Raw genomic sequence first — 27,748 nt, forward strand, 5'->3', positions numbered from 1 at the left:
AAACTTGTCTGAAGAATAAACTAAGATGAACAGAACTCGGAATTGTTTATTTTTTCGAAGTCTTTTGGACTTTTAATTAGGAGATCACTATTTTTGAACCGAACTGCACTTTGTCCTCCGCTTTTCGCAATCGAAGGCTCTCTTGATCTGTGTAGTTTGACGCACGTGCTGGTAGACACTACGAAACACGTTCCACGAAAGTGAACCAGGGAAACATGCATTCTCGTGAATTCTCTTTATTTGATGAGATAATACGCATGGAATGCTAAAATTACAATTTAGCAACTACACTGTGTTGGTTTGGGTCTATTAAAGAATCCTTTAAGCAATTTTCATGTTTTACCAAGCAAATGGCTCCACAAAGGTTAAAAAAATAAATAAATAATTGCCAACATCGCCAAAAGGATAATGCTCCTAATACTAATCAGCATCATTTAAAACCACTTAAGTGGATGCAAATATCTTCAACACCAATTAAATAATTGTTTGTCATGTTTCATCGTCATAAATTCGGATTTTGTTTTGGGTAAACCGCGCAATCATAAGAACAATCTCTCCATGAAGAATATTCTTACACTGAGTGCACAGAAATCATGGGATACCTACTTAGTAATGTGTAGGCCCACCTTTCGCCCGGATAAGGGCAGTCATTGAGTCCACTAGTTCACGAAAGCGTTCCACAGGTATTTCCATCCACGATTGTTGCACTGCTGTACATAATTCCGTTGCATTCCTGGGTGGAGGATCCTAAGCTCGAACGGACATTTCCACAGCATCCCAAAGATGCTCCACAGGGTTCAGGTCCGGTGTACGGTGAGGCCATTCCGTGGTGGTAAAATCTGCGCAATGCTCTCTGAACCATGGTTCCCCAAAGAGCCATGGTAACTGCTCTGTGGGAAGGCGCATTGTCCTGCTGGAAGAGTCCATTTCCCCTGTGGCTGCACGATGACCATGAAGAGATACAGATGGTCTGCAAGGATGGACACTTAACCTGGACCGTTCAGAGATGTCTAGATGTACCACAAGTCCCAACGTGTGCCAGCTGAACACGCACCAGACCATTACCAACTGTCCACCTGCCTGAATAGTTCCTTGCTGACATGACCGGTGCATAGCTTCGTGCGGTTCCCGCCAGATACGCACCCTCCCGTTCGCTCGACATAACTGGAAACGTGACTCATCGGACCAGGAGACCCGTCTCCAATCATCCAAGGTCCATTGCCGATGTTCTTTCGCCCAGTTGAGGCGTAGAGTCCTGTGTCGTGGTGTTAGCAATGGGACTCTGGTGGGTCCGCTGCTCCCATAACCTATTGCGACTAATGATCGCCAGATGATTTTGGTGGTGACGTGTGATTTGTGCCACTGTCTTTCTCCGGTTGGCTTAAACAATGCGAGACAGACGTCGACAGCCAAGTTCATCAACCACCTTTCTCCGTCCACAGCGCTGTCCACTTTGAGAGGTTATTCCAGAAATGGCGTATTCCCTCTACACTCTTGATACTGTCGAACGGGGATAGTGCAATTTCTGTACCTCCTCCGCGATAGTGACCCGTGCGTCGAGCACCCACTATCATCCCTCTTTCAAAGTCGGTGACCTCACGACGTTTATCTACACTGACATTGAATTACCGTCTACGTGAATGCAATGTACCTATATACCTGCCAAGTGGTGGGTTCGTCCACTTTCGAGAGGGGTGACAGCGTCGCGTTGCTCGGGAACCAGGTATCCCATTAATTCTGTCTCTTTAGTGTACTTGATTATAGGATAAATGTTCTCAGAATATGGAGTAATTGTTCTAGGGAATTGCATAAAATGGTTTTTCATTCCGGAAACTTGGCTTTTCATCCAGAAAACCGACAATAATAATACACACAGTACATTACCATTTCATGGCATTATGTGACTTAGTGAAAATTCAAAATAATCCAAGGCAAGTACATTATATAATAATAAATCACTTGAACTATGAAGAAAAGGAAATAAATAAAAAAGTTTAAGCAAGTTTAATCTTTCTTGGACGGCGTAGTTGGTATTTGGATAACGAAATCAGAAGTGCCACTCCTGGTAACTCAATAACGAAAGAAATTTGCGTTTCTTATCGAGGACTTTTTGAATAATTTCTTAACTTTTATGAAATGATTTTCTTGTTTACCCATATAGATTCCGACAACCATTTCGAAACTAGTTTAAAATTATTTTGTTTTCAAGACCGCTCGTAAGTAGTTATGATCACAGCTCTCAGACACCACGTGGAAAAAGACCTGGGTTGGAATCCCGTAGAGACAGGAGGATTTTTATAACATTGTTTCACACCACCATCGAGTTAATCTTGGGCAAGAGACGCACGGTTTTCATTATCCCTCTTATCCAGAAATAACACAAATTAACCAACGGATCCAAATGTGGGATGGAGGAGTATCTTGTTGAAACAAACAGGGGTCTCTACCAAAGAACTACCACATCGTCGAGAGTATGAAATTGTCCAAAATGTTAATGATTTATACGTCAACCTTTCGTGGTTCCTAGCACAACCAAAGATCACAGGCCATACGTGAGAAAACCCCACTCCGACATCAGACCCCTCCAGACTTACACTTGCCCATATGACCGAAATAGGATGCAGCGAAATTCATTGCTCTCTGTGGACCAATTATGGATTCGTTGCACAATGCAAAGCGAGATTGTCTATTGTGGTTACTGATATTCGGCTTGTTTGCAGCCGCTTTACCATGAAAACCGAAACTGAAACTTGGTAAGTAAACAACTGAACCCCTGCTGATGCTTTAAACTCCTGGATGTTTGCAAGGATGTCTGGCAAGATTTTTATCCTGTCCTTCCCAGTATCTTCTGATCCCCTGAGTTGTTTCCATGGTCTCCATATTCATTGCTGGACGAGGGTTATATTATCATCTTTCCATTTCATGATAACAAAACCGGCCGTTAGCTTTGGATTATGCAGGCTGTCAACAAATGCGCGAATCGATGGCCAGCAATGTGATACCCGACAATAACACCCTTCTTAAAATCAATGAACTCGGCTCTACGTGTCATAATGGAAACAACCAAATTGTGTGGTTTATACGCCTTCCTTATATACCGATCTGGGTTTACTTGTTTATCCACAGTATGTTTGTAAGAAAACAAGGCTGTCCAGATACTTATGGACGGTAGTGTATATCATGCCTTTAACCTGCATGCATTTATGGTCGGTTTTCCAATTTCAGAATAAAAATCACAAGCAACCATCAAGTATTTTTTGAACCTCGATCGGCAACAGAAGTCGAATCTAGGATGCATGCAAATATTCCTTCATCTTATGACTGCAGAAATCCCATCTTTATGTATTCCTCATCCTTGTGGTTGTAATATCTTAAGACTTACTGTACATTAATAAGAATAAATCTTTCTTTAATTGTATTCTGTTAGTAAGAGTCTTTCCATAACTCTTAACACTAAAATATACAGTCAACCGCTAAATTTAAATTTCAACTGAGGTTGTACTCCGTAGAGTGATTTCAACACCTGCCACTCGTTTTGGGAAGTCTGGGTTTGATTGGAGGAATTTCTAAAGACCTCTTCAATCGGAGCCATAGTTAGCCGATCTCAGACACAGGGAGTATGGTTTTCATCCCGCAAAACATATCTGCCCGTGAACACGCTTATAGAGATATAATCCCCAATATGATCTCAGCTGCTGTGCGCCTCGAACCATGAACATGAGTTCGGCTTTTGACTTAAACAACATCAAAAAAAGCATTTCTTTTTGAAAGGACACAAGAAGCTTGAAGTGTGGGAACAAGAAAAAGAGAATGGAAAGTTTAATGAATCCATCAGAATTTCCACGCCTTTTTGTTCACAAAAAGTGTTCCTATACTGAGACATTTTTACCAATTAATTTTGGATTTCTTTAGATTCGACTCAATTTGTTTTAAGGAGAGCACCCATCCATTATCTTAAACTATGTTTAAAATAATGGATGGGTGCTCTCCTTAGAAGAATTCATCGCATGAATTCTAACCAGCTTTTAATCTTCGTCTAACCTGAAGTTCCGCATAGATGAGTCCATCTCCAAAGAATAGCACTGTATGAAATCTTCAGCGTTCAGTGGAACTTTAGTATCAGAGAAGAACCTTAAGGTATATCGCGTGACCCAGACTTGTACCATCGTTTATTCAAACGTAATATCGTAGCTAATTTCTTAACAAAACGATTACTAAATATTTCGTTTGCAAATTTATAGCCTTTTTTAATAAAAATTGTGGTATTTCTAATTTTCAACATTCTTTTTCTATTTTAATAACAGACTCAAAGAGATGATGGATTAAGTTTATCAATTGCTGTTTGTGTTTTGGTGTATCGATAAAATAAAACGTAGTATTATCTCACGATTGATTAAACATTCGGCATCATGGATCAATGATTGAATATGGATTCAGGTGTGCCAATAATTGGTTTCCTCTTAATATTTCTTAAAGTAATATTCAGCGATGTGTTTCTCTACGCAATCTCCAGAGTTTGCAAACCGTTGCTAAAGATGATGCTTGTAGACCACGAAAGACAGGTTTGACCACCAAAAAGTCCACCGACTTTGTCCACTCAGTGGACGTGGTCGTTTATTACACTACCAGCTAATTCTTAATGTCTACAAAGAGCAATTGACAGACAGAGGAAACTCACCCTTAAGAAACGGATCGCCACACAAGCACCCCTACAATCGTCTCCGATGACTCTTCGGTTAATCACGTGATCTGAAGTCCTTGTCGAGAGGGATGAGGTGAGTAGAATACGCACGCTAACACTTCAGATCGCACAAGGTTAGTTCCACATGGACCAGGTAATTGGGGTCAGAAGCAGCGCCCGCTTTGTTTGTGGGTGACTGTTCCTACGTCTGACGGCCACTAGCTGCGTGTCGGAAGATGTCGACACGCTGAATGAACGAACGCACACCAACCCTCAACAAAATAATCTCAATTCGCCTCCATAGTGCTCGTATGTCGGCGTTTCTGATGGTCCCCCCTGCTGTTTGCCGCTGCGGAAATCATCATTTTAAGGTGGCTTCAGGAGCTGACGGCGAGGATTCCAAGTACCACCCACTGGAAGAGGGGACCGGAGAGGAAGCATCGCGGACAAAAACGCGGGCTTGCCTGCCACCGAAGCCACGGAGAGCCCGAACTGTTACGGCGAGCTGTTGACTTCACCGCTACGAGTCCATCATCGATCTGGAAGGCGCGCGCGTTGCCGACTCACGGTAGTGAGGGAGGGTGGGATGAGTGGGTTGGGGAAGTTGGAGGAAGGCGGTAGAACAAGGACTTCCGGCATATGGTATGCTCTCGCGGCTTGCTGCTGGTTGTCCGGCGTTGTAGTGCCTCTCGCGCGAATTAAAACACCCCAAACTTACAGACATCATGACTCAAAGAAGTGTGTGTGTGTGTGTGAGAGAGAGAGAGAGAGAGAGAGAGAGAGAGAGAGAGAGAGAGAGAGAGAGAGAGAGAGAGAGACTTTACGATGTTCTATTTCCTTCACTTTTTCTTATCTTCCTCGCAAACACCAAAACATAAGACAACATTCTTTGTTTTACAAATATCACCAGATGGCGCTGCAGTATTCATCAGGTAGGACCATATCTTTTATCTCGACTACTGCGATATTAGGGTAACTTATCGTGAAAGCAATGAAGTGGTTGTAATCCAACCGGATTCGCATCTGTTGAACTTTGCCCGGCCCCTTTGCGCAGTTTCCGCATGATGGAAGGTTAAACACACCATCATTATAACGTTAAATCGCCGGTTATCTTTATGGACAGATTGAAAATTGAAGAGAGTTCGTTAGGAAGCTACTTGAAGCTCACTAAATCGCGTACATTTATCAGTAGAGCGATTGGACTCGAACCAAAACCTGAAATGGCTCAAATTTATGATAGTAACCAAACTTGTTACTGTTTGGTGAAATAACTTCGCTACTATTTCCTTTAATTTCCGATTTTCGAATAAAGAGTTTATAAAGGGTTTATAAACTCTAAATTTTAGGTTTCTGAATGTAGTGTCAAATGAAAAGTTACTTTCAGCGGGGAATAAATCCCTTTATTTGCTAATCAACAAAATATGAGCCAGTATATTTAAGAAAATACTGCTCCTCTTCATCATTTGCTGTCCTAAGAAGAAAGATCGCTTCGCCTTCAAGTATATGATTGACAGCGCAGATATTGGCATGGCTTCCGAGGTCAGTGATCGCGCAGTTCTATTCTAGAGCAACTCCAAGTTTGATCAGGAAACAGGTAGACTTTATTTAAGAGACAGACACGTTCAAGAAACCGGGTTTCTCAATTTATCTCTTCAAGGCTCTTGTTCAATTAACCAGAGAGTTTCTCTCTCCTCTTGGGAATCCTTATTCCGTCTTTTGAAACATCAGCTGGAAAGGGAAATACCTCCATTATCTCAATAAAAGAAGACCAATGTTAAACCATAGGAACTTCTAGATGCAACTAATCAACCACTTCAGATTGCATCTAGAAGATCCTAACCTTGTCCAAACACTAACTGTTTCAAATGCAAACTGATAAAAACACCGATGGGCAGGATCTTCGCCAAGAAATGCACACATTGTACACTGAGTGGATTCTTTAATAGGTACACATCTCCATTTTTCATGGCAGGAGGGAAGATGTGTAGAGAAGCTGTCTCTGTACGGTATCCTTACAATTCGGTGCGCCATTGGGCAACAAGAAATATAAATGTGCCCGAAAGTGGCATGGCAGTCGCTGCCACACGCTTAAGTATGAGTAACTTGAAATCCTGTTGCCATTTGCACTTACGATTGAGTCTCAGGTGTATTGACAGTAGTCCAATAACCAAATAATAGACAATCTTGTGGTCGGAAACAACTCGTTGATACGAGAGGCCAACGACGAGGCTTGTGCAGGGTAACAGTTCCACTTCTGTCAGCAAAAAAAAAAAAAAAAAAAAAAAGAAAGAATGGTTATGGTGGATTCAAAGTTCAGCACAGCACTGGACAATGGAGAACTGGGAAGATGTTGTCTGGTCTGACGAACCGAGGACCAGAATATGGCAAAACTTGCACGAGTCCATGGACCTAACCTGCCACGTTTCATTAATGGAGGCCGTGTAATGTGGGGAGTGCTTTTAAACCCCTTAATCCAAATGGAGCAACACTTGGACGCCACAAGATATCTGGAAATGGTTTCCGACTACGCGTATTTTCATGGCTGCAGTGTATCCATCTGCTAATCGATACACTGCATATACAATTATACTTACTGCAATCGCACTTTTGTTCCATCATGCTAGCCACTGATTAAAACCTTCTTGGACTGCTTTAAGATGGTCCGTCATATTTGATTGTATTTCATTAATCAAATCAAATCGCTTTTTTTTTTTATTCCATGTCCGGTGTCAAATTAGGGGAACAAACTGCGTGCAGCGCGACAGTAATTGTTGTAACGAAAGGAGCCAATGTCGCCATTTTCCGGAATGTATCTCAGAACCATTTAAAACTTCTTAGTATTAGTCTACATTAACAGCGACATCTCGCAGAATAAATTTTCATAGCACCGTCCCTCATTATCAGAAACTGCAATCATCGTGATATTCGCGTGTGATTTGGATGCTGCGCCTTTTTGACCTTGGTGACAAGGTCATTTTCTATTGGGGCCCTAAACCCAGGTCTCTCGGTCATATCCATGCGATTAGCACTCGTAATCCGTTATAATTTTTCGTAAAAATGCGGGATCCGACACAGCTTGCTAGAAGAACTCAAATGAAACGAGAGGACTTCACGCTGTCTCTGATCTGGAGTGTCAATGTCTGGACCAAACTGAATTTCCTCATCCTAAAGTCGACGGTCAATATGGCTGAACAGAACCAAATGAAACAATGTCTTCTTAGCAAGTTCGCAATCAGTTGGTCGTTGATCTGATCCTGAAGATTCTTGAAAATTGCTTTTTTTCCTTTTTTTTAAAGCATTAAAACTTTTTAATGCTTTAACGAGCATTAAAAAAATAAAAAACAAGCGGGTTTTTTTTTCCAATGGGGAACGTGGAAGCTTGTACTTCCACGAGATCAAGGGCCTCGTGCATAGCGCAGTTGGTAGAATCGCTGTCCTCCCCACACCAGGTGAAAGAGATCTAAGTTCGACTTCCATCGATGATACGAGGAATTTTTATGGGCATTTTTTGCAAAGTGGCTGAGTTAGTGAGTCTCAGATGACGGTAGCATGGTTTTTTCTCCCGAAAAATCTCGTTTTTCGTTCAGCAAACAGAAAATCGATCACGTAATATATGGTGAAATATGGGCTAAGTTACTGATGCGCCTAAAACACAACATGAGTTCAAGAATTATTTGATCAAACCTTTTTGTGTGTATATATATATACAAGGTGTTTCAGTTAAACGTTTCAGAACTTCTAAGAGGGGTAGGGTACATCCTGACAACTCGAAATCATATAGCAATGTGGGGTCGGAAATGCTTTCCTGAAGCGGTGTTGTACACAGAAGCACCATAAAGAAAAGAGACCGTAAGTGAGAAATCGTTTTAATAATACATGAAAAGAAGCAAAAGGTACATGGATTAAAGTAAGTGTTCGAAGTTTCTTCAACCTCGTATTGCTTTCGCACAGTGGTACCTTGGAAAATGTGCTACAAATCCCCTTTTTCCTGCTGAAGTGTTGTTTTCGGATGAGGCATCCTTCACAAGGGAAGGAATTTTCAGCACGCATAACGACCATATCTGGGCGGTCGAGATGCAATACGCATGCAATACAACGTCGTGCAGCACAGATTCGATTTTCGGTCAATGTATGGGCCGGTATTATGGGAGATCACCTCATCGGACCTTACCTGTTACCGTGTCGTCTAACCGGACCTATCTACTTGACCTTTCTGCAGCAAGTATTGCCACAACTTTTGAGAGATGAACAGATTTCTGCATCGACGCAACAGACAATGTGGTTCCAACACGATGGAGCCCCTGCCCATTATAGCGGAGATGTTCGTAACTACCTGGATGTCACATTTGGTCAACAGTGGATCGGACGTGGTGGTCCCGTGCGTTGGCCTGCTCGGTCACCCGACCTATCATGTCTTGATTTTTATTTCTGGGGTCATATGAAATCGCTAGTTTATGACACCCCTGTTGACAATGCTGAGGAGCTGGTTGCAAGAATCGCAGTAGCTGCCGAAGAAATTCGAAATTCGCCTGGAGTATTCCAGAATGTTCGGATGTCCATGCGTCGGAGATGTGAGGCGTGCATTGTAGCCCGTGGAAGAAACTTCGAACACTTACTTTAATCCATGTACCTTTTGCTTCTTTTCATGTATTATTAAAACGATTTCTCACTTACGGTCTCTTTTCTTTATGGTGCTTCTGTGTACAACACCGCTTCAGGAAAGCATTTCCGACCCCACATTGCTATATGATTTCGAGTTGTCAGGATGTACCCTACCTCTCTTAGAAGTTCTGAAACGTTTAACTGAAACACCCTGTATATATTACGAATTATAATATTTGCCATTTTCCAAGGTCGAATTAAACTGATTGCGTTATCACATTCGTTCAAGTCTCAATAAACTGCAAGTTTATTGAGTCATAATAAGAGTTCCAGCCAGCACATGAAAAAGGTAGACTAAGACACCCACGCTCCCATCAAGAAAAAAAAACGATAATGATAATTAATCTTGAGCTTTGTACAAGATTGATAATCAGGACAAAACCTGAGCCGCGCAACCACATTGCCGACTGCTATTGCTTCATGACAAAAACATCAGGGGTGTCCAGGAAAACGAACAGCATCAAATATCCTAACATATCATCATCTGCAACAAGGCCTGCTCTACATAATGAAGATCTTCCGATATCAGATCCCCCAAAATCACAGGATAATAAAGGAAGCAGTGATGAATATAGTGAGGATCCTTGTGTTGCATACTTTGCTGAACCGTCCACTTCAACAGATTTGGACTGAAAAACAGAAAATTATAATCCACCCCACTTGAGTAAGAACAGTTGTATGGCGTAGTTCGTGATTTTAAACTTATCTAAACAGCAAGCAGAACTCCTTTGTTTCTAGGTTGCGCCTGGATTTCTTGGAAGAAGGACAGAAGATGTATATGAATCTCTAGTGTCAACTTTACTGCAATTTTATAAAGATATGGGCTGCCGAATGTCTTTTAAGATTCAATTTCATCATCAGCCATTCTCAATCCACTGCAGGATGAAAGCCTCCCCAGAAACTTTCCAGTTCCTTCTGTTTTGCGCAATGGCCATCCATTTACTTCCCACGAACTCTTAAATTTCATCTGTCCATCTCGGTTGTCTTTCAGGTTTTCTTTTAGCTCCTCTTGGGAACCACTCTGTTATTTTCTTGGTCCATCTGTCATCATGTCTTTGAGCTATATGTCTTGCCCAAGTCCATTTCAGTTCTTTAGTTTTTATAATAAATTCAAATATATAAAAGTAAATTTTCTGTTTATATTCCACAACGACCACATAAGGTTATAGAAAGTTTACAAAAAAAAAAAGCATATTTGCTAGCCAAGAAGGCAACAACTAGTCAACTCAAACGCGTATACTACTGTAATCCCCCCCCTAGCTTGAATGTACCCTCTTTGCCGAAGAAATGTTCGTTTGGTGAAGAGGGTGTATTCAAGCACTCTTTTTCACTTGGCTGTCGATTATATAAAACATGAAAAATAAATAAATAAAAATAAATTCGGTACACGATTCCTGCAGCGTCGATGAAAAGAAATTCTTAACTTCGATTAGCGATGAAAATCGAACCCAAACATTTAACACCCGGTGTGGCAGGGCGGTCAAGGACGCTATTGTAGTTCAGCGATAAAAACGGACCGGGCTATCTACATCAATAACGTGGAGATCAAAAGGAACGAGGAACTGTCAGAGGCAGGCATTAGGAGGAGAATTGTCAACTGGCTTCTGGCTGTGTTTTTCAACTGGACACAAATCGATGTTTCGCTCCAATCACAAGCGCTGTTTGCGTCTCCCACAGTGATTCAACCAGTTCCGTTTCTGTGTCAAAGTTTATCTGACCTCATAATCATCCCCGACAAGTACACGTTACTGTTTTCCGTCAACTGCCGCTACTAAGTCACTCCGTGTTATCTTGCGGGAAATTCCAAGATGACAGGCATCTTCCCAAACAAACCATTCAGCTGGGCCACATGACCCACATTCGATAGTGGAGTAATGGTGACTGTTTCGGTCAGTTTATGTTGGATACTATAAATAAGGCGCGCTATTATTAAATCTCAGCTAAAAACTCCCTCATTTTAGAGCAAAGTGTGCCCTCACCCTACACATCCGATGCATTCACAGATACCGGATGACCCAAATAAAACTTGGCCAACGAAATATCTTGTAGAAGCAACAAGTTATTCCATTTTCACAAATATTGGTGCATCTAATCGTATTGTGGATGATGCAGAAGTCATCTGTGATATTAAGCAGTAATTTTCCCTTACCAGAAAATATTTGTCCTCTTCTCATTGATCAACTTGTAACACCACATGGTCAGACGTTCCTTGGTATTGGAAAAGTACTGTACGCTTTCCTGGGGCTTCTTATTCAATCCGGTCATGTGGAAGACGGGTGATCCTTCCGATTTCTAGAAAGGTCTTATTGGAAGAGCACGTTTAGCAGGAGCCGCAATTGAGAAAACAAAAGAACTCCTTGGTGGGTTTAAAGCAACCATCTTAAACGTGTACAATGAGTGGAACATGGAAGGAGCCGTAAAAGGACGAAAAGTGGCAGGAAGTACTCCAAGAAACACTGCCTCAAATTCAATTTAGGCAGAGGAAGACCCGTTTCCAACCGAACTATGTGGCGGGAGTTGAAGAATCTGGGATTTGGTAAAAATCCCAGGAGAAAAACATCACGTGTTTGACGAGTCTCGATTTACACGTTTTTTACACCAATAGTAGGTTGAACGTGTGGTGCGAACCTCATGGAACCATGAATCCAGATTGTCTCGTGTCCACCACTCAAGGTGGTATGGAGTATGTTCTCATTGTACATACTAGGGCCGCTCATATCATTTATAAGGCCGTGTTGGCTTCGATGGCTATCAGTCACATCTGAACAACTTCACCCTGCAATGTTACCTGGATTAAGATGAATCCTTTCATGACCATAAGGCACCTATACACCGTGCAAAAGTTCTCTCAATGGTTCGAGGAACATTTCCAAGGTCTTCCCTGGCCGCCTAATTTTTCAGATCTGGATCCAATTGAGAAAGTCTGGAAAAAGTCGGAAAGGACAGTTGGGCTTAGCAGTTCTCTACCGACCACAAAACAGCAACTGACAACTGGATGGAAGAATCAACAAATCTAAGGCTACACTCTTTCAGACGCTTGTTGGAATCCACATTACGACGCATACGAGCTCTAATTCGGGAAAAAGGCAACTCTACTAGACATTGAATAAAAGTTTCTATTCTTTTGGCCAGTGAGTGTATTAAACTTCCAATATTAATATATTAAATACTTTCGAACCAGAGCGAACAAGTTGTGGGCACACCAGTTGATTAGTTTCTTCCTTGATGCATACAGAAGCCGTGGAGTTATAACAGCCAGTGTGGACCTCGCAAAAACATCTTGCATCAAAAGAAGTTGGAAAAGAAGAAAACCAGTGTCTGTTAGCATCGCGCTCTTCTCAACTCCTTAACTTCCTGTACACCTGATGATGCTTGGCTTGACTTTTGCTTCAACACACAAAAGCTTTTACGTCATCAGTGCAGCGCTTCTTCGAGTGCACTTTGTAAGAAATTTAACGCGTAATGTTAAAGAGAGCGTCGTGGCTGTCTTAAAAATACGTTGGGGGAGAAGAAACAATCGGCATCGCAATAAGAAACATTAGAGAAAGAATCCGACTAATTAAATTTTCTCTTCGGATCTGCAGCAAATGAAGGAAAGAATAAAAATGTGCCGAGACACGCACAATCATCAGCAACGAGTCGATAAAGATGATCTTTGAGAAATCAGACGCTGAGCTCCTTTTTTTTCGTTCTATTTTATTCATCTTAACCTTACATTAACGTCATTGGCTGTTCAAGGGATAATCGGGCTAATAATTATATAATGAATGACTTAAATTGAGTCTAAGCAGGACTCGAATTGGTTTCGAGAGAGAATGTTTCTTTTAGAAATAAAATTATTTTTATATAAACAAATTTGTATTATTTAAATTAATTTTGAAAAAGTGAAAAGATATTTAATAACTTCGAAATTTCGAAAAATAAAATACAAGTTTATTCAAACACCTGTATAAATCGCATATGGCTAATATTGTGCAGGCAGTGATCACTGTCATAGGTGCCAAGGTTCTGCCATATTCCCCTTATTCTACAGACTTAGCTCCGTGCGATTTCTTCCTGTTTCCACGTCTGAAGAAAGCTCTGAAAGGCAAGCATTTCGCGTCTGATTTAGTTTCGAAAAGGAGAAATCCACAGAAGATTCAGATGATGGCAATTAAGATAAGATCTTGCACCAGTCCACGAATTAAATGATCACCCCTCGTATATTAGTTGAATAAATATTGTTTCCATGTTTTGCGTTGCTTGGTTTCTTTCTCCTTTGAAGTATTCCTACTGCAGTTAAGAAAGAGCCTAAGGAGTGCAGTAATTTCAAGGTTTTTTTGGAATATTAACGATTGGATGAATGCAAAAGAATAGAATTTTTGCTTTGATTATAATTAAAACAGCAGTGGGATACTTCTTTTGGCTTTCATGCCCAAGGGCAATCTCTCTCCTCTTCCTCTTGTATCGCATTTCTTTGGCACATCGGAAGGCCGACATCGACTTCCAGGTCACATATCGCATTAAATATATTCCCGACATTTCTGTTGGCGACGTACATTTCCTCCATCGCAAATCTGAATCCCACTCGGGAGCATCTTTTGCATCTTACGGACGCCATGTCAGCGTTTTCTATGTGTAGTCGCTTTTTGGCAGCCTCACAAAACACGAATGTGTTGAATTTAAATTCCTTTCTGCGCGGCGAACTCGTGTCCGAAGTCGTGCCTCGTGGGATAACAGCACACCGTACGCGATACATCTTAAAACAGAAGGTTTGTTGGATAAGACGAGTTACTCCCAAGTTTATCTCTTAAGTGCTCTTTATCGTGTTTGCACTTGGAAGGAGGAAAGTATAATCTCTGCAATGGCATAAATCTAGCGTGTGCTCAACGTACAGTTTCTTTTTTCGTGGTAACTGACATCCAGTCGATTGAGTCAGCAACACTAATGAAACGCTTTTCAGGGTAAGTCAAAAACGGTGATGTTTCTCACAAGATTCGTGAGATAAATTTGTTTTTTTTTACATAATTGCTTAAATAATAAACTACGATGGGGAAAAAGAAAATAAAAGAGAGAAAACGAAAGTTGAAGTGCAAGCTAGTTGAAATGGAGTTTTGATCGACAATTTATCTTTCTTTTCTTCAATAAGTAAACACATTAGAGTTAGGGGATTCTTGTTTCATCAGAATGTATTGGGTGTGAAAGCATCGATGAAATCTTTGAGAAAACGAACGCGTCTACCACATTCCAAGTCAGCATCGGATGACATCAAAGCAAGCAGTTGAAATCGATTGCTAAGCTTGTCAACAGGTGGTGTTCGTGACAGTTTAAAAAAAAAAAAAACTGATACCGACGAAGTACTTCGTATCAAGGGATGAGGGAGAGGAGGGTCGGGGGGAATGGTAACTCATAATAGAAAGAATCTGTCATTGCCTCACTAGCAGAAGGACCGACAAAATTGTACGCGGTTATCGTATAAATGTCACTGTCAGGTAGGAACGCAAGATGGAGTTTATCTTTTTCATTAAACACGTTTCTGGGAGTTCGCGAGTTGTCATCCGAGCAGCATCTTTAATCACCATAGCAACGACGTTAGAAATCCGGAGATATTTTTAGGACATCGATGTTAATGCACTACTGGCCAAATGGTTCCAGATTTAAATCGGACTTCTTATCTCCTAGCAACAGAAGCCATATTAAGATAAAAATATAGAGTTAATAAATTTCTCCGGTAGATGGAGCTGCTAATTGAATCCTTCGTGTTGCCCAAAGATATGTTTTTCGTTTGTCATATTACAGAGCCTTAGCTGTAGGGGATGAAAATTCAATGGATTCCAAGAACTGTCGTGATGAAATGTTGTGGGAGGGACTATTAGAGAGTTCTGCAATCACAGCGGATGGTGCAAGTCAACCATTGAACCATGAAAAGAAAAGGTAAAAGCTGCAGCCATTATCAATCCACTGCAGGATGGAAGCCTCTTCAACGATTCATGTTGAGGGAATGGACCATAATGTGCCATGCTGGTCCAGTGCGGGTTGGAAGATCGACCGTATTTAGGGGGTTTGAATCCTAGTCTACTCAAAGAGCTTTCAGCTTGTCTTCTTACAGCTACTGAACTACTTGATCTCTGGAAGGATAAGACATTTCGTCTTCCATTTTCTCGTATCGATGAAATGGCTCGAGCAAGTTTAAGCCATTTTTATACCCTGACCCCAACGTTCCATATACGTCTACCATTTCATATCGTCGGAACCGCCTGCGAGGTCACATGAAAGTTAATGCTCGTGCGACTAGTGAGCAATGCCAGTTTCGCAACGTCTCCCATTCCTTCCACTTCGTCCCCCCCGATATATGTAGCGTTGAAATAGAAACCATCTGCGCTTCATCCACCTTTGGTCTTTCTTTCTGTTTGCCACGAGGGAGATTTCTTGTGGTCACGAGCCGGTGTGTGCCCTTTTATGACACGCAAAATGCGAGTTTCTATTGCCGTAACTCGGAACGCTAACAACCAGCGCAGCGGCTCGAGAGCGACACTAAAAATATCGGGCAACCTCTGTTACGCGCAGTTTTATTTTCTTCGACAGAAATGTTTCGAAGAACATTCTGGAAATGTGGAAAAGAAGCCGTCTTGAGAGTGTGGCCGATATAAATATCTCGCTAGGAGATAGAGAAATTAATGGAGGAGAGACAGAAGAAACAAGACAGCGGCCGGGAAAAACCGAAAAGGAAAATGTCGGAGATTATTAAAGAAACTTAAAATAGCCAAAGTTCAATCGACGTAATTCTTAAAAGATGAGATTTGGAAATAACTGAACATAAAGCAGAAACGAAACCAGGAGGATTAAAATGGAGTCGTTTGAGTGTCAGTTTCTGCCACCAGACGTCAGCTCAAGTAACTTCGTTCTGTTTAAAATATAGGTACCACAGACATGTGACTGACTTTTGCCACACTTCAATCTGTTCCATGCCCTCAGAGAGCGAGAGAGAGATTAGAAAATTGAAGTCTTTCACCAAACAGTTGTTCAAAAAATGTTCCTTCTTTCTCTGGGCATTCTTGCGCCATCTTCCCTGGAGAACTGACTTGGAAATTGTGTCGAATATCTGCGTACTTCACTCTCTGATACGTTTTTTTTTCCCTTTCTTTTTCTTTCTTCCACTATTCACAAGCTAGCCTTGCAGATGTGTAATCCTAATTACCAGCCGTTACTTTAATTAACGGCCAAAGTAATTAACTCTTCCAGCTAATGGGGAGAAATGGGATGAGGTGGGGGGGATTAGAGTGCATGCAAAAGGTGAAGACATAACAAGAATCGTGACATCAGACTGTAAAAGAAGTCCGCCCCTACAACTTGTTCATAATTGAGTTTCATCTACACCTGCCGGTTTTCAGTTCGACCTCTTCGAGATCACTTCAGACGCAGCAGTTCTACCATTCGCATTCATCGTTAAGTGATTTGTAAGATGCTCGAATACACACAGAGTCTAAAATCGGCGCATATTTTAAATTATTTCTCTTTCGTTTTTTAAGGTATTAATTACTGTTTCTTTCTTTCTTTAGTTAATTAACGTCAAAGATGGCAAATTTCGATAATTTGGGATAATAATGGGAGAGGAAACCGTTTCTCCCTTATAAATTAAGGACAAATAAGCCGATAGAGTAAACGTCTACAGACACAACATACCGACGCCTCTTGGCCTTAGCTGCCTCTGCACGTACTCGAGATAGCTTAGCCCCTTCCCTCTTATCCATCTTTCTTCCGCATCCCTGCCAAGTTTTATCACCAATCTACTAATTTGCAAATAAGGTTAATAAAGCCACAGGAACTCGTCCTCTTTCAACCTGGATCCGATCCGCTTGTTCTCATCGATGCAAGACGACGTCATCGGACCGGAGTGTGCCTAAGAGATGGGTTGCATCCCATCGCGTGGCCGAATCATTAAATATCAGCCCGATAAGATTCATTGGCGTTTACAGAAGGAAAAAGGGGCGGCTGATAAAGCAATAAATAGCGAATGGAAGCTGGCAGGGTGCTGTTAGTTGTGGCAGTTAAGAAGGCGTATGTCTCTGCCCCTCTGCATGGCACGCGAAGATAACGGCGAAAGGCATCGCGAGAAGTTCTAGCCTTCAGGGATTACTCGGAACACTCGGCAAAGAATTCCGGGGGCAGTCGGCCATTATAGGATCGAGATAAGGGCGATCCTATTTTTAGAGAAGAGTGGAACAACGAGATCTTATCGGGCTAATTTCGGCCCAGTCATCTGCGAAAAGATGTCGCGCGGAGTTCAACAAATTGCTCAATTCGGCCACAACTTGGCCATCATTTCCAAGCGGAGGAAACTGGAAGTTAGGGGGGGGGTTCTATGCAGAAATAACCCAATATTACAAACTGTGTTTTTCCGAAGCTGTATACACTGATGAGCAGCGTATGGGAGCCATGGCGTTGCTGCTCGTGCCATTGTTTAAATCAGTGCCACATCCCCAAAGAGCAATCATTTAGAGGACTGTTTCTGATACGTTATCTGGGTGCTGCTCCTGTACTGCCCGATATCCGTGTGTACAGCAACACCAATACGTCATTATCGCTCGCTATTATCTGTGCAGGAAATGTGGGGGTTAATCGTAGCGCGTGAGAGTCAGACATACCTCGTGGTATACTCTATCGACTCGCAATTAGTCTTTTAAGGGTTTTTTTTTGCGATGAAAGCGCAACTTCTTGTTTATTATTATTATGTTTAAAAATTATTTATCCTTTATGGGATCTTTTGCACTCTTGATAGGTGCTGGGACCAAGTGCATGGGATGGTTGGTTGTGTCTGGCTACTGTTCGTCGACGAACCTTCTGAATATCCTGGAGGTGTTTAGGATCGAGGCTTTCTGGAGTTCCAAGTAAGTGTTCCTTGTGAGGCTTATTGCTCTCTTTTTTTATGGGATATTTCAGCCCCATGGGGTGGTTGGTTGTGTCCGGTTACTATAATTATCACTTTTACTGTTGGTTATAATTATTATTGGAGTTAACATATCCCAATAGCAGCATGAAACTGGATTATAGCTTCATAATATGGCGATGATACGCTCATTGCTCAATAATTAGTAGGGCCACCTTTTGCCCAAATTACGGCCAGCAAAAGTCATGGCATGGATTCCACTGAGGGAGTCCAGCTGCAGATTTGACCATTCCTCCATCAAGATATTAGTCAACTTCTGTATCTGTACTTTTGGCCGGTAAAGAACTGTGAAGCCGAACTGCAATTTTCAATATATCCCGGACATTCTCAACTGGATTGAAATCTGGAGAATTATGCAGACGGGGTAGATCATCTAGGTAAGAATGAACGTGGATGTCTTGGATTCGCAATCCAGGTAAAAATGAACCACAGCATTTCTACTACCAAAAGATACTTTCAATGCATCGTTTGATTATATCCCTATTGTGAAATCCTTCACAACTAGTTGCCATGGTATTGCACTATCTCGAATAAGTAACGCTTCACCAGTGGAGAAGACTGATGTTACTTATTCTCGGCAGATACCACCACTCGGATAACACCGTTTCGAAGCTTATTGGCTCTCATCGGTGGGCGGACAGGTGCCCTGGTTATTTCAATAGTGACAACTGAGTTATGAAGTTGTGGCCTATTTCAGTGAAGAATATACACTGCCTGACCACTTTATTTGGACCATTGAGGTTTGGGTTATTTATATGCAACATTTGTGCAAAAATATGTAAGTCGTATGACGTATGAAGGAAAGCAACGTCACACAGCGCGGCCTAATCATGTTCATAGCTCTTGATCCTGTACAGTGGCCAGGTAGTGTAAATCATGGCTATTGCGACAGTTGTAATACCATCCAATAAAGGAGATAAAAAGTTAATAAAAATGGCGGCTTTTTATAACATAGAAGGGGTATCCTTGGTCTTCTGCTAAAGCTAAAATAATAGTTTAATTTCAGATTCGGAGTCAGTCATATTTAAAGTTCTCCAGGAAACCACAATACTGTTGCCACAGTGGCATAAAATTAAAAAAAAAATGTTATGAATATTTTATATATTTTTGATCGCTAAAGTAAAATTTAAATCAGCGGATGCTGAAATATTTACGAACACACATCTGTATGCTGTTTGCAGAGACTAGAAAATAAATTGAAATAATCATAATAAATCATCTTAAAAAAAAAAAAAAACTTCCATGCGCACGAGCACTGACTATCGCCGATCCTCGGGCTTCATCCGGCAAGGGTTAAGCAAAGTTAACGGCAGGCGACAGTCACATCCGGGATATTCGTTTATCAGAAAACGTGCGAGTGGAAGAGAAAACCCAGCCACCCCTCTAAGAGAAATAGAACAGTCCATCACAAATAATGGAGACAAACATCACTTCATAGAATCTTTAATGAAACATTTGATTGCCACGTGTGTGTGTGTGTGTGGCAATGGGAACAACGCATATTCGGGTTAAAATACTTTTAACGGATTCGTGGAAAGCGTAGCTAAAAAGGATTTTCTAATAAAGATGCATTTTGCTCGTTGAAGAGCAAATTAAGGTCAAACACGCATTGCATTCCGTGCACCACGTTTCAAAAGAAGGCGCTGTTTATAGTAGAGGGCATGCGTTATAATACAGGTTCTCTTTGTCGTTTGCTTCCTGCGTTTTATAATAATTCAATTCGTCTGCAAATTCAAACAGAAATTCGCTATTTAGACATTTCCAAGCTTAGAAACGCAACAAATGGCTACTCTCCCAACAGAAACTGTTCATACATTGTTGCGCACGAAGCGAACGCATTCAGCCAAAAGACGTGACGCAGTTGACACGTGAAAGGCATTGTTGCCAATATATTGGGTAATCTGAGTTAGTCGTTTGCTCATCGCAGGAATTATAAATTTTATCGACAACTATTCGCACTAAGCGCCGCCTGGTGGCAACACACCGAACTACATATTTTTTTTCATCTTTAAGGTTGAATACAACGCTGAAATGTCAACTGGATCGTGTTTTATGCCCTACGGAGTACGCGAAGTTTAATTCTACTCAACATTCGTTTGTTAATAGTTCTCTGCCAATAATTTATGTGAAAAAGCACTTTCTTTAGGGAACAGCCAACGGGCTTATCCGAGGAAAGTTATTATCCCATTATTATGCAAATGAACAGCATGCGAATACCTCTTTAGAATCCACATATCGCTCGGGGCCGTTGTCAAATCGCGTGCCATTTTCGGTTTAATTAATAACAACCGAGAGACATCGCCGAAAGAGGACACCAAACCGCGCGCGCGTTTTTCTTTCCCGCAAAGAATTACGGGATTTTAATGACCTGCACGTTTTTTTTTTATTATTTTTCCCGCTAAATATTACGCATTACGAAATATTGAAACGCCAATGGACAAAGATGGCCATTTAAGTAACTCTTTGATAAAAATTCGAACACGACAGACGACGTTGTTTAAGCAGAGCAGACGACAGCCTCCTTACAATTACGTGATATTCTAATTTGTAATTTAATGCTCGCTCGCTATTCTCCCCCCTCCCCTCCCCTCCCCTCACCGTCCCCCGATTTTCATTTGGGTTTCGTCAGGTATTTCCGTTGCATGCTTCTAAATCGATTTCTCCTCGTTTTCTGTCACCAACCCATTTCCGCTTCTTTCTGAAAGCGGAGTTTGTTGTGACATGCGATGGAATGTCTCTCCGTAGCGCGTGTGTAAGGCCATTGCGATTACCGTAATGTAAACAGAGCGTTTTCCAGTCGGTGCGGTGTGCGACGTTGATACAGATCACATTGCTCTACCTCTAAGTGATGATTGGATACGTCATCGCTGGAATTAGGTCAAAAAAGTACGGATTTCCTCCCCCACTGCCGTAAAAGTTCGTAGATAGATAGAAAACGTGATTTTATTGATTGAATAAACAAAATAAATATTTAATAAAGAACAATTTTCGTACTAAGGATAGTACCGCACAGAAAAATAGGAAACACCCATGATTGTTATAACTTCTAACATTTAAAATAAAATGAAATATTGGGCAGCAGAACTTAAGATATCCACCGAAATGTCTGTGTTCATACAAGGAAATAATTGTTATATTTTCATGACTCTTGGACGAAATAGGGGTGGGGAGTTCGTGTGTTGTCTGCAGGTATTCCGAATAGCTGTATAATATTTATCGACTTTGATAGATCTTAGCCTTGAAATTCTTTCGCACAATCGAGATAACACCCACGCATGCGCACATTTACATCTACTATTTGATCTATGTGCTCAGTTTAATTTACAAAGGGCAAATCTGCACGCTCAGCTACACACTTACTTTTTGTCTACCAGTGTAATATCACAAATCCTTAAACGGTTAAGTCTCTCCAACATACCTCAAAACCTTTATAGAAGTATTTCTTCTTACCTTGACCAAAGAAAGACCACGATCTCTGCCAGGTAACTCGGGGTCGTCCTCAGGGCTCTGTCCTTGGGCCTTTCTTCTGGTCCATTGCCTTGCAAAACTGCAAACTTGGACAGCAACCCACAGGCTTCTCATATCTGACGAGAAAACGAAGTCAATCTTGCTTAAAGGATCCCTCCAGTTAACCAAACCTCCTATAATCAAGATCACTAACAAACCCATCAGATTCTACCCAGAGATAAAATACCTTGGCATCATACTTTACATGAAACTCACATTCTTTCCACACCTTGTTTATATTTCGATCAAAATCAGGAAATAATACACGGCAATGATCACCAGAATTTGCAGGGCAGATTGGAGCCTTAAACGTAGAGCCCTGGCTTTAATATACAACTCCATTTTCTTGCCCATCGTTTGTTATGGAGCTTCACTGTTGTGCACAAGAGCCACCATTTAACGTAACAAGACAAAGCTTGATTCAATCCAAAGAGCCATGCTCCTCATAGTTACCAAGGCTTGTTGTACTGTGCGTATGCCAGCCCTACAAGTCCTAGCTGGATTCATGCCCCTCTACCTTGAGGTGATTAAGAGAGATATCTTCTACAACTTAAAGAAAGGAACACCAACAGAAATCCTTGACCTCCATCTTGACTTGACAAATAATCTTAAGGCAGAGTGCAAGCGTTTTACTGACAAGCTACTTGGAATCTGGCAAGGCTCCTGGACCAATAACAAGAAAGGTTATTGTTATTGGTCCAGGATTTCGGGCAACCGGGATTTCGAGCAACCTTCATCCTCACAGGACATGGTCCTTTCAAACAAAAACTTTCTGACTTAGGGATAGAGCAGGATCCTCATTGCAATTGTGGAGAATCTGAAACTTAACAGTCTCTGATGTCCTGGAACTGAACAAACTTTACTAATCATTTGTGACAAGAATATAAACATTAACGTATTCAGTAGTCATGTGAACATGATCCCAGTCAATTCAAATGCATGTGCTACTCCATTCCTAAGAAGGACACTGCAAAGGGGGTCAAAATTGTATGTACCCGACCCCTGCACAGATAGAATCCCAAATCTGGAACCTTAAATGGCATAACATAGAACAAAAGAAAGAGGGACCCCAAAGTGCCTACGTAATGTCGACACGTTTTATTAACTCCTTAACCCCCTACCACTGTTGCCCTACTCACAAGTGCAACAAAAAACGAAATAAATATGATTTTGTTATTTATATATTCCGCCAATTTCTCTCCCCTTTTAAAATGATTCAAAAAGAGTGAGAAACCACAGTTTCTGTAGGTTCAGTGGCCAACAATTGTTGGGCAAGTCCATTCTAGGATAAATCTGTAGGACGCACCGTAGAATAAGGAGGTCCACTGACCTTGAACTCTCGAACAGCTCGCCAAGATGGGGCTGGAGAGAAATTCGTTTAACCACCCAGGGGTAGCTGTAACACGATCGAAGAATGTCGCACACCACCAGGACTACGAGATAGTTTTGTCATCTGATTTAAACAAACAATACCACATCACTTACCAACCTCTGAACCAAGACAATACAGCCTGATCAGTGCACAATTCCTTCACAGGTGAACTGTTAGCTAATCAATCCTAACGAGAATCGGGAACACAATTCAAATACAGTACGTTATAGCACGCTTGCGCCACCTACCGTTAAAATAGCGCAGTTTGGAATAATGGATCTGCAACACATAAAATGATCAGCTGTTTACCATAATATGTCTGTAATAATATAGAATTATGATTTATTAATAATGGTGTTTTTATTTGTGCCACCTGATGATAGATATAATTAAATACCGCAAATGAAGATTACAGATCTACTGAGTTCTACATAATTAAACAGGACTAGCTTATTTTTAACACTGCTTTTGATGTTAATACTACGAGTATTAACTATTACTACAAACAAGAATTAATGAAGCAAACAATTAATAATTAAAACAAGAATTAATAAAGCAAACTCACAGACTGATACATTTTTCCCATCAAATAAAGCAAATCCATTAATATCTCAGTTACCATTATCGCCAAGAGGGGTAGAATGAACGATATTAAAAGCGTCTCGATTATCCGAATTAAGCGGGCCCAAAAGGTATTCGGATAATCGAGCTCGGTTAATGACTATCGTTTTGTTTTAAGTTTTCTTTTCGACATTCTTGTGACGTCAGACAGTGAATGCTCTTATATGTTCCTTAATGGCCAGCCTTCGAAATCAGAGCGGATTTCTATTATTCAACCCGATTCAGAAATATAGCCCCCCCTCCACGCCCTTGATAAAGTTCCAGCCATACACTGTACATCCGAAATCCTACTTAACACATATCTTATGTCATTCGGCGGGCATATTTCGATCCGTCACCTTACGCATTCACTTGTTATTGGTCTATCGCCATAGAAACACTCGCTTACTGCATCCGTATTTCTTCTACAAATCCCTATCTGTAAAGCCATTAAGAGGTCTGAGTTTTTCTCTCTCTCTCTCTCTGCGACTATCCGTCAGCTTTGACTTACATCATGCCCCATCCACATCCCATATAAAATGAGGTGATCGCAAGGTGAACTGGGTTATCTTCCCCTTTGATAGATCACTGTTCGAGTGCACATGCCAGGTCACTGGAGAGACAGAAACGTTGCTGGCGTACTGCATGGCGCGAGGAGATGTTTGATGTGTTGACACCGACTTGTTTGCCGAACGTCACGGGCTCTAGGAATGCTATCAGCCATCTTTCCCTCCCTCTCCCCCGATCCACCCACCCCCCCTCTTTCAAGAGGCAGAAGCTACGAGGAAAATTGCTTGGAGAGAGCTTCTAATCTTGGTATGCTAATGCTTGGAAATGCAAAAAGAGAAGGCCCCCGCTTCAAGCAGCGATAGAAACTTGCACTTTCGCACGCGCACATACGTAAATGTGGGTAGAGATTTATTCGGACTCCAATCTTGGAAAGAGAAGGTCAAATAGGAAAGGGAAAGAGGTTCGGAACAACAAAAAAAGAAGAAGAAAAAACTTGGCTGTATGACTGGTTTCTTTTTTTTTTTCTGGAAGTTTCTTATTTTTTCCCCGGGACTGTTTACAAGAGCCAGATCCCCCCTCCTCCCCTCTATTAATGTACGTTATGCTGGTCTGTTGGTTCAGCAGCTGAACAGGATACTACAACTGGATACGTGTATAGGTACCTGGGCGTTTCAGTAGCTCCTGAGCCATCTACAGGTCTTAGAATTAATAGCCCATTGTTTATTCTGGACGCCAGGTGGCTCATCAAGAAGACTGATGACTTAACGCGTTGCGTCATCATTTCTTTGCAAGATGGTACAGTAGTGGACAAAAAAATCGTCTCTTTCAATCTTTGTTCGTGATTTATAATCGATTTAATCCAGCGTTTAACAAACACGCGTGATATAATCAGAGCACATTAAGTACTCTTAAAGGAACGATGGTATGTTTTGCTGCCTTTTAAAGACTCTCTTTAAAAAAAAAAAAACGAAGATCTGGAAGGCACTCCAAGGACAGGTGGCGCTGAAAAACTCACTTAATACAAACGAGATTAATTCCGATTGTGAATTTGAAAATAATTCAGAGATTAGCAAACCCAAACGAACCAGACGTATTAGTCCAGCTTTATTCCCCGTTAGAGGTCGCTGTAGACGCTTCGACTGACTCGCTATTTTCTTCATTTGCTTATATCATTTTTCATCGGTGAAGAATCCATTTAAACCATCACACGGTTGATCCCTTTCTTAAGACTTCAGGTTTCTTAAGACTTCGCAGTTCTTATAAGTTCTTAATCCCACTTTTCTAGATGAAGAGTCTGACAGAGTCCCTTGATAGAACTCGTACTCCGCTAGATCCCTCATTAAATGCGATTAGTTTATCTTTTATTACAACGTCTGGTGCCGAAAGGTAAAACGAAATGGAAGATGGCTTTGCAAGCATCAACGGTCCAGCAGAAAGAAAAAAGAAAAGAAACTGAAGTCTTCCAACATCAAACTAATCAGAGGATTACCTATTATCCACATCTGCTCGGAATGAGTCAGTGATCCGATTGATCTCCCTCGATGTCAAAGACAATCCACCCACCAGATACGTGGCCTATTCGAATTTACTGACGAAGACAACTTAATGCCAATCTGCTTAGAAAAATCAACGATTTTATGCTTTAAGACGGAACCCTTGCTTAAAAGAGCCGCATCTACTTACCTGATTTGACCTGGCGAACGACTTGTTGACGTGTAATCACCTTTGTCACAACCGGTTTAGAAAATTCCTTCTTAAAATGCGAACCAGTTACACGTCTGCCGATAAGCCTTCCCGCACGTTTGTATTCCATCCTTCTGTCCATTATTTCTTTCATTCAAACCCGCTGTTCGAACGCGCACAGTCTGCTTTTACAAAATCACACTCGACACACACACAGGGGGGCGCTGCTGCTGCTGTCGGAGTTGGTGACGCTCGACGACACCCGAATCAATGTCATTCGCCGTTAGCCTTCGCACGAGGGGGCGTAATGGGGACGGGGTTGTTGATTCCGGAAACTTTAGGGAAATATCTCTAGGGAAGGGTGAGCGGAGACAAAGTTCCATCGCACTCAACACACCTTTGACGACTGCTTTAAGAGCGTGCCGTTGTTTATCTGGACAAGCAATGCACAAGGCGAACTGCGCCGCCCCGATAAACTGCCAACTTGTTACACCCTAGTGACGGCCACGCGGACTTGGAACTTGTCGCTTGAAAAGGCGGCAGCGTCCTTGAAAGTTTAAGCTCGAAAAGCAGTCATTGAAAAGGGGATACGTAACTGGTAATTCCGTTTTCAGACACCTGATTTGACATTATATCGGCCCTTCCTGGAACTGCTCTTTTCTTTCTTTCCTTTCCTGGTTAAATGAAGCATTTTCAGTTACATTACATCGGGAAATGCAGCGAGAGATTTGTTGATTCTTTATCCAAAAGACTGTCCATTCGTCGAATCCCTTATTTCAAATGTTATTGACCAAATATTCGGATTAAGGGAATAAAATTCGTCTTAATCTTCCTATTGGAATCAATATACGCTTAGTAGGACGTGGATAAGCTTGCTTTATAGAAGTAGACTGAAATATAGCGCATTAACTTCAGCAATAAATTGGACAAATAATCGATTATACTAAAAATGAAAGCTATCGCCAAACGATTCCATTGTTTAGCTCTTTCTATTGTTGACAATATCCACATGCGACACATAAATATATTGTTATACTAAAAATGAAAGATATTGTCAAACGATTCTATTCTTTAGCTTTGTGTATTGTTGAAATTACACAACATTGTTGGCAGGCTAGACATAATTATACAGTATTGTTATAGTAAAAATTAAAGTTATTGTCTAACTTTTTGTATTGTTGAAATTATCTGCGCGACATTGTTGGCAGGCTAGACATAAATATACATATTGTTATACTCAAAATGTAAGATCATCAAACGATTCCATTGTTTAGCTCTTTGTATTGTTGCCAATATCTATACGACAGTGTTGGCAGGCTAGACATAAATATATTGTTATACTAAAAATGAAAATTATCGTCAAACGATTCCATTGTTTAGCTCTTTGTTGACAATATCTCACGACATTGTTGGCAGACTGTTTAGACAAATATATTGTTATACTAAAAATGAAAGTTTTTGTCAAACGATTCCATTGTTTAGCTCTTTGTTGACAATATCTCACGACATTGTTGGCAGACTGCTTAGACAAATATATTGTTATACTAAAAATGAAAGTTTTTGTCAAACGATTCCATTGTTTAGCTCTTTGTTATTGTTGACAATGTCTACACGACATTGTTGGCAGGCTAAGTTTGCATTGTTGGAATGTTAAAATAAATCTGTAAGTTTCATTGTTTATAAACAGAGGCATTTTTTGAAATCGTGATACTGAAAATATTTTTTTAAAAATGGAATTTTTAAGAGTAAACTTCCTTTCAGTAGCTATTCCAGCTGGACCTTGTAGAAACAAAATCGTAATACTTTT

The 27,748-nt window shown here is 41.1% G+C and overlaps 1 protein-coding gene across 2 annotated transcripts in view; it reads right to left on the reverse strand.

Annotated features, from left to right (window-relative positions):
* Positions 1-26,425, reverse strand: part of LOC150091463 (metabotropic glutamate receptor 5-like) — a 151,368-nt gene extending 124,943 nt beyond the window's left edge. The window contains exon 1 of one of the 2 annotated variants that reach the window (XM_090375674.1): positions 25,942-26,425. The gene's annotated coding sequence lies outside the window, so the exon portion shown is untranslated. Of the gene's footprint in view, positions 1-4,678; positions 5,208-25,941 lie in introns of those variants that run through there. The other variant, XM_090375666.1, reaches the window with a different exon arrangement.
* Positions 26,426-27,748: the final 1,323 nt, after the last annotated feature.

Source organism: Mastigoproctus giganteus, chromosome 1 (genome assembly GCF_048544385.1).
Source record: "Mastigoproctus giganteus isolate SK-2022 chromosome 1, ASM4854438v1, whole genome shotgun sequence".
NCBI lineage: Eukaryota > Metazoa > Arthropoda > Arachnida > Uropygi > Thelyphonidae > Mastigoproctus > Mastigoproctus giganteus.